The sequence below is a fragment of the Tiliqua scincoides genome, chromosome 7 (assembly GCF_035046505.1).
Source record: "Tiliqua scincoides isolate rTilSci1 chromosome 7, rTilSci1.hap2, whole genome shotgun sequence".
In the NCBI taxonomy this organism is placed as follows: domain Eukaryota; kingdom Metazoa; phylum Chordata; class Lepidosauria; order Squamata; family Scincidae; genus Tiliqua; species Tiliqua scincoides.
The window spans coordinates 53,698,602-53,710,719 of record NC_089827.1 but is presented as its reverse complement, the minus strand read 5'-3'; the positions used below and the strand labels follow the sequence as shown (position 1 = coordinate 53,710,719).

At 47.0% G+C, this 12,118-nt stretch overlaps 1 long non-coding RNA gene and 1 pseudogene across 1 annotated transcript in view; both read left to right on the top strand.

Moving 5' to 3' along the window:
• Positions 1–1,092, top strand: part of LOC136657632 (uncharacterized) — a 61,834-nt gene extending 60,742 nt beyond the window's left edge. Inside the window, exon 3 of the long non-coding RNA XR_010794762.1 lies at positions 918–1,092. This is a non-coding gene — a long non-coding RNA (uncharacterized lncRNA). The remainder of the gene's footprint in view (positions 1–917) is intronic.
• Positions 1,093–8,807: 7,715 nt separating this feature from the next.
• LOC136658124 (5S ribosomal RNA) lies at positions 8,808–8,926 on the top strand (annotated as a pseudogene).
• Positions 8,927–12,118: the final 3,192 nt, after the last annotated feature.

The window sequence follows — 12,118 nt, the reverse complement described above, 5'->3', positions numbered from 1 at the left end:
GCCAGCTTGGAGGGAGGGACCTCCTTCTCAGGTGTTTTTTTGGGGCTACATTCATTGGATCAGGACCATTCTGGTGTTGTTGGATTCCTCTCAGCCTGCCCTTTCAGAAGGACAAAGGCACGTTCACCTACTCGTGAGTAAACGCGTGATATGGCTTGGTTTCACTTTCCATTAGGCTCCATGCATTTTTTGTTTTCTGGTTTTTTGCCAATAACTTTTGATAGAAAGATGATATTTCATTTCTGTTTTTTGCATTGCATTCAGCTCGAAATTCTGCATCCAACGGTATATAACATGATGGTATTACTCCTAACCACTGTGATTTTAGCACCTCACCCTCCCAGTGCGCGTCACCCCCCTCTTGCGCATCACCCGGTGTGGTCTGCACCCACTGCACCTCCCTAGCGATGGCGCTGACTCCCCCACGCCAACATAGCTGCTCAAAGTGGCCGCTGTTGCCCAGCCACTGATGCTCACCATTTGTGGTGGGGCCCAGGCAGTGTCTGTGGTGTGTCACGTTTTGCAATGGTCATAAAGCGTGTTGAGCTGCCAGGACATGTGAATCAGCAGCCCGATAGGATTGGGCTGTGTGACACCTCCCAGTTTACTGATGCTTTTTAGATCACTCAGCTGTAAAATTCTATGAGTGTTTTCTTAGATCGAGTCCATATGGGTTCAATAGGGCTTAAACCCAAGTAACAGTGCAAGCCTATGCATGTCTACTGAGAAGTCAGTCCCACTGTGTTCAGTGGGGCTTACTCCCAGGAAACTGTGTAGCAGCTTGCAGCCCAACAGTGAATTTTAATTGTTCAGTTTAATTGAACAGTTGAATTTTAATTGTTCATCACATCTGCAGTTTAACTGAACAGTTGAATTTTAATTGTTCCTCACATTTGCCATTTTGCATCCTGGCACAGGTTTCTTCCTTTTCAACTTCCTCCTACAACTTCCTATTACTGCGGTGAGAGGCAAGGCACAGAAACGTTCAGGCTGATCCAAGCAAGGCATGGTGTTTGAGGACAGGCAATCCAATCCAGACTTTCAGATCCCTTCTCATATTCAGATTCCAACCACTCATCTGTACTACCAATAAAGGTCTGTGAAGATCTGCTTCAATAAATTGTGGCCCAAGGTCAGTGGAAACATAACTTCTCACCTAGGTTCTTGGTGTTGTTGTTAGGGCTACCTTGGGATGCTCAATGCTGGTTATTGATTGTGAATGGGCTTTGGAGAGTCCCCTCCTGATTGCTTTGAGTGCAGCTTTAGCTTTAGCTAAAAGCAAGGGGTGAGAATGCAAGGGGTGAGGATGTGCGCTTTGTGTCTTCTCCCTTGCCCCAGGCAGACTCCCTGTTTGCGGGCTGCTCTCTGCCTTGCTGCAGCTTTCCTCTGACTCACAGAGATCACCTTTATGGTCCCACAAAAAGGGGTGTGTGTGCAAACGGTAAAGACAAGCAAGGAAGTCTTGGCCGCTGACTAAATGTATTTTAAAATGCAATAAAATGGGAATGCGAGATGATGCAGACAAGTCATTCTGTGGAACTGTATATCCCTCTGTTCTCACAACCACGAAAGTTTCACAGTATCAGATTTGCTTCCTGCTTGGACCTCAAAGAACCAGTTTCAGGGCTATATATATAATTAGCCCTCAATATATATTCTATATTATATTTGCTATTGTTCATCACAATTGCCCTATATCTATATATCTATATCTATCTATATATCTTTATATGTCTCTTTATATGTTTTTATATGTCTCTTATATATATGTCTCTTTATGGCAAATAGGGGAAACTGAGGCACAGAGACAGCAAGTGATGGTCACTCCGCAAACCAGTCAGCAGCTGCTTGCTAGCAGCAGGACGGACACATGCCAGCATTTTAAATGCGAAAAACATCAGCAGATCCTCGAATCCCACACCGTCTGTTCTTTGCTCTCCCCCCCCCCCGTCCCGAACTCTCCTTGTGAGCCGGCAAAGTTGGACACCCCACGCGGCTGGTTGCTTCCTCAAGGAGCCTTCGGACAGCCTCACGTCTGAATGGCAGACACGTGTAAGGCTGACACGTCCAAGGGTGGAGGAACAGAGGCAGGCACGAACCTAGATGGAAAGAAGCCTGCTCTCTGGAGCTTCCAGAACTTCCCTCCGTTCCCCCTGCCCACCTGCTGCCACATGCATGCCCCTTGGAGTCTGGTCCTCACCCCCGATGCTCGCAAACTGCCTCCCTGTGCCAGGAGACCTTCCTGCCCCCTTGCTTTGCAGCCCCTTAAGTGGCCGGGCTAGAGATCCAAGCAGCTCCCCACGTGCTGCAGAGCTGGTCGGTCCTTGGCCCCCCCCCCCGTCCACTATCTTTGTCTGGGGCGATTGTCCCGAACGTGAGTCCATCAAGACTTACCTTGGCTCTCTGGGGAGGGGAAGTCCTGAATCCGTGGCAGCGACCAGTGCTGGAGGCTGCAGCTTCCTGCCCGGGTCCCTGAGTGCCTTCAGCCCGGGACTCTGGCTGCAGCAGGGCGATGTTGCTTCCCGGGCTGGATCCCCCCACCGAGGACAGCCTTCCTGGCTCAGAAGCCCTGCATGGCTCCCGAGTTCGATCTTCAGGTCTAGCAGCTGCTGCTCTTCCTCTCCTGGATTCTGATGAATGAGCTCTGCTGTGTTGTGTGTGTGTGTGTGTGTGTGTGTGTGTGTGTGTGAGCCAGATCCCTTCCCACCAGTTTCTGTTCACTCCCAGAGAGAGGCTGGCAGCCTCCCCCTCCGGCTCCAGGCTGACTTGGCTGGCAACTTGAAGCCCACAGGACTCATCTGGTTGGGGAAATGGGGACTCTGGGGCGACATCTATCCATAGGCAACGGAGAGCACAGCTCTTGGACCTTCTTAGGCAGCTCCCAAGAGGGATCAATGAAAGGCAAGAAGAAGGTTTCTCGTTCTCAAAAGATCTTTCCAATCACTCCTTGATGCCCTTGGCAAAAAAATAAAAAAATAAACAGAATATTTTATTTGAATATCAGATCAGTGTTCGCATTCTTCAGTACCACAGCGATGCTTCTAATGATGTCCTCCGTTCTGCCTCCCTCTCTCTCTCTCTCTCTCTAGCAGCTGCAAAATTCTAGGTCCCTCTCCAGAACTCCCAGATCATTGGCTCACTCCTCCCCTTAAAGTCAATAGTTGTGCAAGGACAGTTTGCTAAAGGGGTGGGACAGGAAGGAGGAGGTGCTCCTTCCACCACAAAGTTCCTTTGGACTGATTTGGGACTGTGATTGCCCACCCCCATCCCCCCACCATCACCAAGGTGGGAGCTGGGACAGAAGGGCGGTGTCATTTTGTGCAACACACACACAGCCATATGCACCCACCCAGCCCCAGCTGTGCTTGAGAGCACTATGGCTCTGGATTTCTTTATACCCTATAAATTCCTAAGCCTTTAGAAAGGGAATGTATCTTTCTGGTGTTTTCCTGCTGGAGGGGAGGCAAACAGACAAAGAAACCTAATAAGGACGTTCTGCCTTGAAGTCTTCTGAGACCTCTCTTGTGAGATAGAACCCCTTCTCCTCCAATATTTTGTTGTTGTTAGATGCTGATGAAGTCTGACTGAGAGCTAAGTTAGATTGTGAATAGTCAATGGCTCAAGACTTCATTTCCACTGTGAGAAATCCACCCACACCATTGTTGTTGAAGTCTGGACCTTGACCATACAGGCAGCTTTTCTCAACATTTGTCCACTGCCATCCCACTTTGCATGGTCCACCTATTGGAAGTACCACCAGAAGTAATTGGCGATGATGTCATTGCCCGTTACTTCTGGATTGGGAGGCCAGACGCAACACAACAAACACCAGTAAGATGCTCAGGGCAAACATGAGGGCTTTTTCGAGCATGCAGAAAGCGTGTGCTGGGGCTCTGCCTACTGAGCCAAGCCTCCTACTGCTGCTTGATGTGTTGTATTGCTGGTCTTGCTGCCAGGTGGTGGGAATCTGGGGACCCCACATTTACTACTGAACACCACCTCAAGTACCACCGTTGTACAAGTACCACTGGTTGAGAAACCAGCGTATATATGCGCAGCTAGTGTGTAAGTTGGTGTGTACTGGCTTCTACCAATAGCAGGAGTCTGTTAAAGGCTTGTGGGTTGCTCTCTCCTGCTGTTACTAGATCTCACTTTTGACTTCTTTTCCTGTCTTGTTTCTGTCTTTTTAATGACTGCAGTTCTTTCTTTGTCCCAGTAAAGTTCTTAATAAAAGTCAAATTTGCTGTGCATGGGACTGCTTTAATTCCTCAGCTCTACTAACAAATTCCGGGGGTAACTGCATTTGTGTGGAAAAAATGCTTTTCCAGGCAATTATAGGAAAGAGGAACCTTTAAACCTGATTGTATAGTTAGCCAGTGGCCTCTCTAGTCCAGAGAAAAGGAGTCACGCTTAAGTCCTGATGAAATAAATGATGCTTAAATTGTTACGATGATGCTGATTTTTTTTTTTAAGATTCCTTATGTCAGTGAAAAATAACAATGATTTACAACACAGGCAGTGGGATAAAAGCACCATATAGTAAAAATAATCAGATGCTAAAAACCTGAGCAAATAAAAAAATCTTTGCTTGGCACCACAAGGTCTTTACCAGGAGAGTTTCCCTGGGGAGACAGTTCTACCAACTTGCTGCCATGATTGAAAATGGCTTTTCTCTTTCTTTGCTGCTGCCAATGTCACTTTGGATGGTGGTGGTGGTGGTAGGTCTTCAGAGGAGGGATTCTAGTGCGGTAAATTGGCGGGTTGTTATGGGGACGGAAGCCTTATCAAATGCCCAGATCCAAACCATGCAGGTTTTTCTAGTTATACACCGGCATTGTGCATTGTGTTTTGAAATAGACAAGAAGCCATAAATTTCTTTAAGCACTGGTGAGATACGTTCTCGTCCCCTATCCCAGTTTGTGGTATTGCAGCTGTATTTTGGACCAACTACAGACCAAACCCTTTTCAAAGGCAGCCCCTTCAAACTTTGGCACGTTTACTGGGGTCCTAAGGCTTCCCATAGTGCTAGCAGTACAATTCTATACATGCCTACTAAGACGTAAGCACTAACTGGTCAAGAGACTCGTGACACTCCTGCTCCAGGCACCCCACATTCAAATGGCCAGAGGGCTCTCATCATGTGACATCTAAGAGATGCTCCATTGGCCATTGGGGAGGAGCTACCGGGTGCCATTTCTGGTAAGGTAGGAGGAATACAGGGCTTTGCCACAGGGCCTCTGATGTTGCCTCTGAGAGGGGATCCCATGGACAGTAAATACCAGCTTGTGGTTGCTTCAGGTTTTCCCCTACACACTTTACAAGTGTGTTTTATCTGCAAAACCCATTCTCTAGTCACAAGTGCCTATTGCTGACCACGCCATTCACAACCTTCACCCACACTCTCCATGCACGCGCACTTATACCAGCCACATTCTTCATTCCAACGTTTTCTTCATTCCTATGCATCATTCACTCACATAGTGGTGAAAGAACACAGAGGAATCCACCTCCCAAGCTACAGGAAGCTGCATGACTTCAGGGAGGTAACTGGCTAAATCCATCAGCATTTTGTTTCTGAGTTTGAGAACTGTTATTGTCTGCATCCCTCAGGGACAGATGGTGGCTAAATAATAGCAAATGAATAAGAAATGTGAGAAAAATAACACACACCCAGAGCCCTCCTTAATTAGCTGTCAGAAGGCAGATGTGGTTTGCGTTAGAAGAGATATCAAGGATACCATGATGAACACTACAGGGATATAGCTAATTCCACCCCCCCCCCCGCATCACTTCCTTTACTGCAGCCCTGCGCTGGGATGCCAGCTCAGACAGAGCTTAGATAAAAAGCCACTGAAGGTGCTAGCCAGCTGCTAGCTGTTGGTGGTCCAAGCAGGTGTTTTCAGAGAGAGCTTTACTAATGAGGGAAGAGATGCGAGCAGAGAGGGAAACATGGTACAAAAGAAGAACAGTTCTCTCTACTTGTGCATTATCTATTTATAACGTGATGGGCTAGTGGCGTCACGAGGGTTTGCATCACCCAGTGGCCAGCACAGTGGCATAGCTAGGGGGTGTGGTTGGTGCAGGCCGCACTGGGTGACGCGTACTGGGGGGTGAAGCGCACTGGGGGTGTGACACGCTAAAATCGCGGTGGTTATACCAGTGATTTTCAACCTTTTTCATCTCGTGGCACACTGGCAAGGCACTAAAATGGTCAAGGCACATCATCAACTTTTTGATAATTGACAAGGCACACTGTGCTGTCAATGGGGGCTCACATCCCCTAATGGTCCAATTGATCAATGACCCTCTCCCAAATTCCCGCGGCACACCTGGGGACCATTCGCGGCACACCAGTGTGCCACAGCACAATGGTTGAAAATGGCTGTTAGATACCGTTGGATGTGGAATTTCCAGCAGAATGCAATGCAAAAACCAGACTGAAATATCTCCTTTCTATGGCCCAAAAAAACGGAGAACAAAAAATGCATGAAGCCCTATAGAAAGTGAAACTGAGCTGTATTGCACGTTTACTTGCGAGTAGGCGACCCTACCTTAGTCCCTCGGAAAGGGCAGGCCGAGAGGAATCCAACGACATCAGAACAGTCCTGATTCAATGAATGCAGCCCCTAAAAACACCTGAGAAGGAAGTCCCTCCCTCCAAGCAGACAAATGTATTGAGCCCTATGGAAAGCGAAACTAAGCCTCATGGTCACCTTTACCCATGAGTAAGCAAATGTGCCTTGGCTGGTGGTCAGGCCAGGCAAAGGGGAATGTGAAGCCACCAGAATGGTTCTGATCTGATGGAACTGGAGCTCAACAAATGCTCCAGAAAGCAGCCTCCCCCCCCCCCAACAAGGATCGAAACAGAGGCTTCAGCCCCTCTTTTTTGAGACATGCAAAGCCAGGTAGGTCCTGACAGTGATTTGGTTTAAACAGAAGTTCTAAAATTGAACTGGGCACTGGGTAGGGCTAAAATCCTCACTGATTTTGGAGGGAGGTGTTATTGCAGGCAGGCTACAGAGGAAATTCACTTGGTGGACCAGGGCTGGCTTCTGCTTATTTAATTATTTGTTTTACTTTAATTATTTATACTTATTTATTTTAATTTGCCTGATGATGTCACTTCTACCATGACATCACTTCTGGTGGGTCTTGGACAGATTGTCATTCTAAAACGTGGGTCCCAGTGCTAAAAGTTTGAGAACTGCTGCAATAAGGTGTTGGTAAGTTGACACCCTGGGGGGATGTGACACCACTAGTGACCAAAATCACCAAAATCACAGTTTGGAGGAATAATACCAGCATGTTATATATCAATCAATGCGTAATTTCATGCAGAGTGTGTTCTATCTTTGTTCTATCAAAAGGTACAGCCAAAAAACCAGTGGGGGCGAAGTGGTACATCACCACGCCCACCACCTGGGATGTTGCCCTGCCCACTGCATGAGGGGGTGATGCACTGGCATCCCGCACCGGGTGACGCAAACCCTAGTGACACCACTGGGCCAGCATGTCACCTCTATGGTGGACCTCCTCCCAGGTAGTGGGCAGGGCACCCAGTCAGTGGGCATGGTGATGTACTATTGATCTGACCCCCCACACACTGTTTTTTTGGCTATAACTTTTGACAGAATAGAGATATTTTAACATGGTTTGCTTCATTGCATTCTGCATGAAATCACAGATCGATTGATATATGACATGATAGTAATATTCGAAAAAACCAAGATTTAAAAATTTTTGGCCAGTAGTGGTGTCACCCTGTGTGCATCACCCAGTGCAGCCCACATGCCTGCACTCCTTTAGCAATGCCACTGGGGCTATCCACAGTCCTTATCAGGACTTCTCCTCTACTGGCTCCACTGGCCATGGCCACCCATGAAGTTGACCAAGGATGTATTGAGCAGCAAGCTGAAAAGGGGCAGTGAATGAGGAGTGAATGAGGAGTGTCCCGCTCCCCACATCTGCCTGCCATGCTCCTCTGGCCCACTGAAAGCCTTCAGTTTGCTTCCAGATCTCTTCCTGCTCACTGAGAACACTTAGGAAGGGGGTTGGAGCAGTGCTGTTAGAGGTTTTTTTAAAAATGCCACTGATGCCACCACCACCTCCTCACCCACACCCTGTGGCTTAGGAAGGGAGCCGAGTGTGGGCAAGGAGAGAGAGGTGATCCAGAGTCTACCTTCCTTACCTGCAGCTTTGGTGCCACCTCCTTCCTCCACTACCATCCTCTTCCAAGTAAACAAGATGAGCAGAGATTGCTGGGAGCTCCACCAACCCCTAATCCAGCGATTTTCAACCTTTTAAATCTCACAGCACGCTGAAAAGGCACTAAAATCATCAAAGCACACCATCAGGTTTTTGACAATTGAACAAGGCACATCATGCTGCCTGTGGGGGGGCTCACATCCTCCACTGGCCTCCACTAATAAATGACCTTCCCCCAAATTCCTATGGCACACCTGTGGACCACTCGTAGCACACCAGTGTGCCATGGCACAGTGATTGAAAATGGCTGCTTAATCTGAGTGTCTCATTGCTATTTAGCAGAAGGGAGAAGGTTTCTGGAGAGTGGGAAAGGGAATTGGTGTCTTCTGCCATCCCTCCTTTCTGACTTGAAAACTCTCCAAGGAAGAGAGAGGTTTTTAACCTCACTGTGAACATCTGGCTAACATTTCCCCGACACCAACTGCAATCTGTAATCCTTAAACTGTCCAGAAATGGGGGGTGGGGAGGTGGAGGCATGGGGCAGGCACAGGATGGGTGGAGGTGATGCAGGGGGCCACCTCCACCCTTCCTGTACCTGAAGAAGCAGTTTCACTGCTACCCTGCGCATGCCTGATCCAGTCTGATCTCAGAAGCTAAGCAGGGTCAGGCCTGGTTAGTACTCGGATGGGAGACCGCCTGGGAATACCAGGTGCTGTAGGCTTATACCATAGTCTTTCGAGACTGAAGGTTGCCAACCAATCAATGGGTTGACCAACAGCTACTGCTTTAAAAAAAAACAAACCCTACTGGCTACTGCTGTCCAGTCTCTCAAGTTTTTGATTTCCTCTGCTGCCACCATCAGTTTTCAAAGGTAGAATGTGCCTGATTGTGTTTAGGCTGCAGGCTGAGGACCAAAGAGATGCTGCAAGGTAGGGGGTGGTGTTCTCTACTGCCCTCAGCCTCTGATCAAATTGGTGCCTAGCTTTTTTGTGCCACCCTGTATATACTTCCCCAGAAGGTTGTGGTGGCTTGATGTGCCTGATGTGGAGCTAGTTCATACAATCCATTTTGCACCTGCACCTTCCCAGGCAACACAGCCCATCGGAATGTTGTGAAGAGGTGATCAGAGTCTCTATGACTGCTGTAGGCATGGAAATAATTACTTGCTTGACTTGTGTGCCCATAGCAGTGTTCATCTGGGGAAGGCAGTAGACAAACACAGTATACTGTGTGAACCTACCCTTGTTGTGTGTTACAAACCAAACTGTGTGATCTTTTGTTTTGTCCACCTTTTACCAGTTCAGAGTGTCCAAAGGGATGCATAATGGTGATAAGGAGTAAAAGGATAGGGGGATAAAGAGAAACAGCTTGTGTTAGTCTACATGCAAGCAATGAGATATAATACACTCACTCCGGTTGTTATTGTTGGCTCCTGAGGTTAGATCTCTCTCATCTCCTGACATACACAAATACTCTTATTGTTCAAAACCAATAAAAAGAGCAATAAAAACAAAATTACAGAGGTTTATTTCCAGAGGAATGAAGGTCAATGGCTGTGCAATTGAAAGGTAGGATTTGGACTTTCACAGACTCTGCTGTGACGAATATGGAGAAAGAGAAAGGAGGGGAGCTAAGTGTGGCTGCCAGAGGTATAGAGCATCATTTGAGAGCTTCTCAACAAAAGCATCATGTAAGCAGCAGCAGTTGGAGAGGACACTGAGGTGAAACAAACAACCTAGAAATTAGCTCGGAGGACGCATGAAAAATGCATGAACCCGTGTCCATAACAATGCGGCTTTTTGCCGTTCATGTGATGTTGTTTCTGGCAGGTAGTTCTATTTTGGTCTTCATTATAACACGTCTTGTTATAGGCCAGACACTTCCAGAGGCTGATGGATCAACTGGGACAACGTAAACACCTTGGTGCGCTGAGGCTCCATCTGGCTTGTGAAAGGGGCTGGGCAGAGAAGCCCTGGACGCAAAGAATCAGCATGCTGATTTTGTGATCTGATCTGAAAAGAATATTGCACCAGCCTTGACTTTGCCACCCAGCAGGAGGAGAGAAGGAGAATGTTCCGTAGACACTTCCGCAGACACTACAGTGTTCTTTGTGAGCCAAATGGGGAGGGGGGGTCATAGCTCAAAGACAGGCCATGTGCTTTGCCAGGGGCAGTGCGACCCAGAGCACTGCCTAATGCTGCCTTGGGTCTGCCACCTTTGCACAATTAAAAAAAAAGAAGCAGCTGCATACTGCATTTCTTGCCAGTGGCATAGCTAGAGGGCAGAGGCGTAGCTAGGTCATTTGACACCCGTGGCCCATAAATTTTTGTCACCCCATTAATTAAATTAATTAATTATTAATAATTATCAATTGATTATTAATTATATTGTTTAATTAATTAATTCACTTTTTATGCCACCCTTCCTCTTAGCAGCTCAGGGTGGTGTACATGGTTCCTCCCCTTATTTTGTCCTCACAACAACCCTGTGAGGTAGGTGAGACAGAGATAGTAATAGTCATGACATGGAATGAATAATAATAATGGCCAGAAAAATAAATACAGTGAATATTTCCCCACAAGCAATGGATGAAATTCTGCATCAAATGGTATATAACACAGTGGTATTATTCCTAAAAGTCACGATTTCCAGAATTTTGGTCACTAGGGTGTCACCCCCCCCCCAATGTCTCATTGGCCTGTTTTGAGTTAAGGCAGTGGTTCTCAAACTTTTAACACTGGGACCCACTTTTAAGAATGACAATCTGTCCAGGAACCACCGGTTGTGATGTCATGGCTGGAAGTGACATCATCAAGCAAAATAAAATAATTATAAATAATTAAATTAAAGAAAAACAGATAAATAAGGGGAAGTGAGCCCTGTTTCACCAAGTGAATTTTCTCTGTAGCCTGCCTGCAATAACACCCCCCCACACACACACACAGATAAAGCAGTGAGATTTTTAGCCCTCCCCAGCCTCTGTTTTATTCTTTGGGGGGGGGGGGGGTTTGCTGCCTGCCTCACCTAACCTAAAGCATGGGCAGTCCCTGTGCTTAGCATTCAAATGTTCCCAGATGTACAGGCAAATCCTATCCACACTTTCCTGGGAGAAAGCCACTTTGTCTGTAATGAGATTTACTTCTGAGTAGACATGCATAGGATTGGGCTGTCAATCCCCAGCCTATCCAAGAGAGACTGTTAAGACCTCTGTTTGAAACCTTGAAGAAGATATTCTGGTCAGCACAGGCAGTTCTGACCTAGATGGGCCAATGGGGCGACACAGTATAAAGCAGTTTCCCAAGGGTCCCGAGTGAAGGGGTAGATCAGTGAAAATGCTCAGTTTACATCAGACTTTTTTGGGAGTTTTCTAGTCTTTTTAAATTCACTTTTTTCTTTTACTTTATAAATGTACCTGGGCAGTTCCCTAAATATTCTCATCCCTTATTTTGGGGGTGGTCTGGTTTAGCTGGCAATCTCGCAGGCACTCAGCCACCTGAATTTGCTATTAACACAGGGGAAATGATGACTGACTTTAAAGGGCTATAAGGATTATTGAGTTATGCAAAATGCTTTGCACACAGAGTTGGGCCATTCATATGACTGATATCTCTATATTTTCTCATCTATTCCACCCCCTCTTCTTTTTTTGGTCCAGGGAATTGGAGAAGAGACTGTCACATCACTAAGTAAAGGGGGAATTTGGCACACCAGCTAAGGAAGGGATGACCCAACACAATCTGATGCTACCCCTGACTCCACACTGCACAAGGGTGTGCACCTTAAAACTCAGGATGAAGGAACCAGTCCCTTTCCTCACTCTTTCCCATGCAATCCTTTTCTACAAAACAGGAAATTCAGGATTGCACTTCCTGTTTTATTTTAAAGGGACAGCACAAGGTAGGAGCAAAGTGAG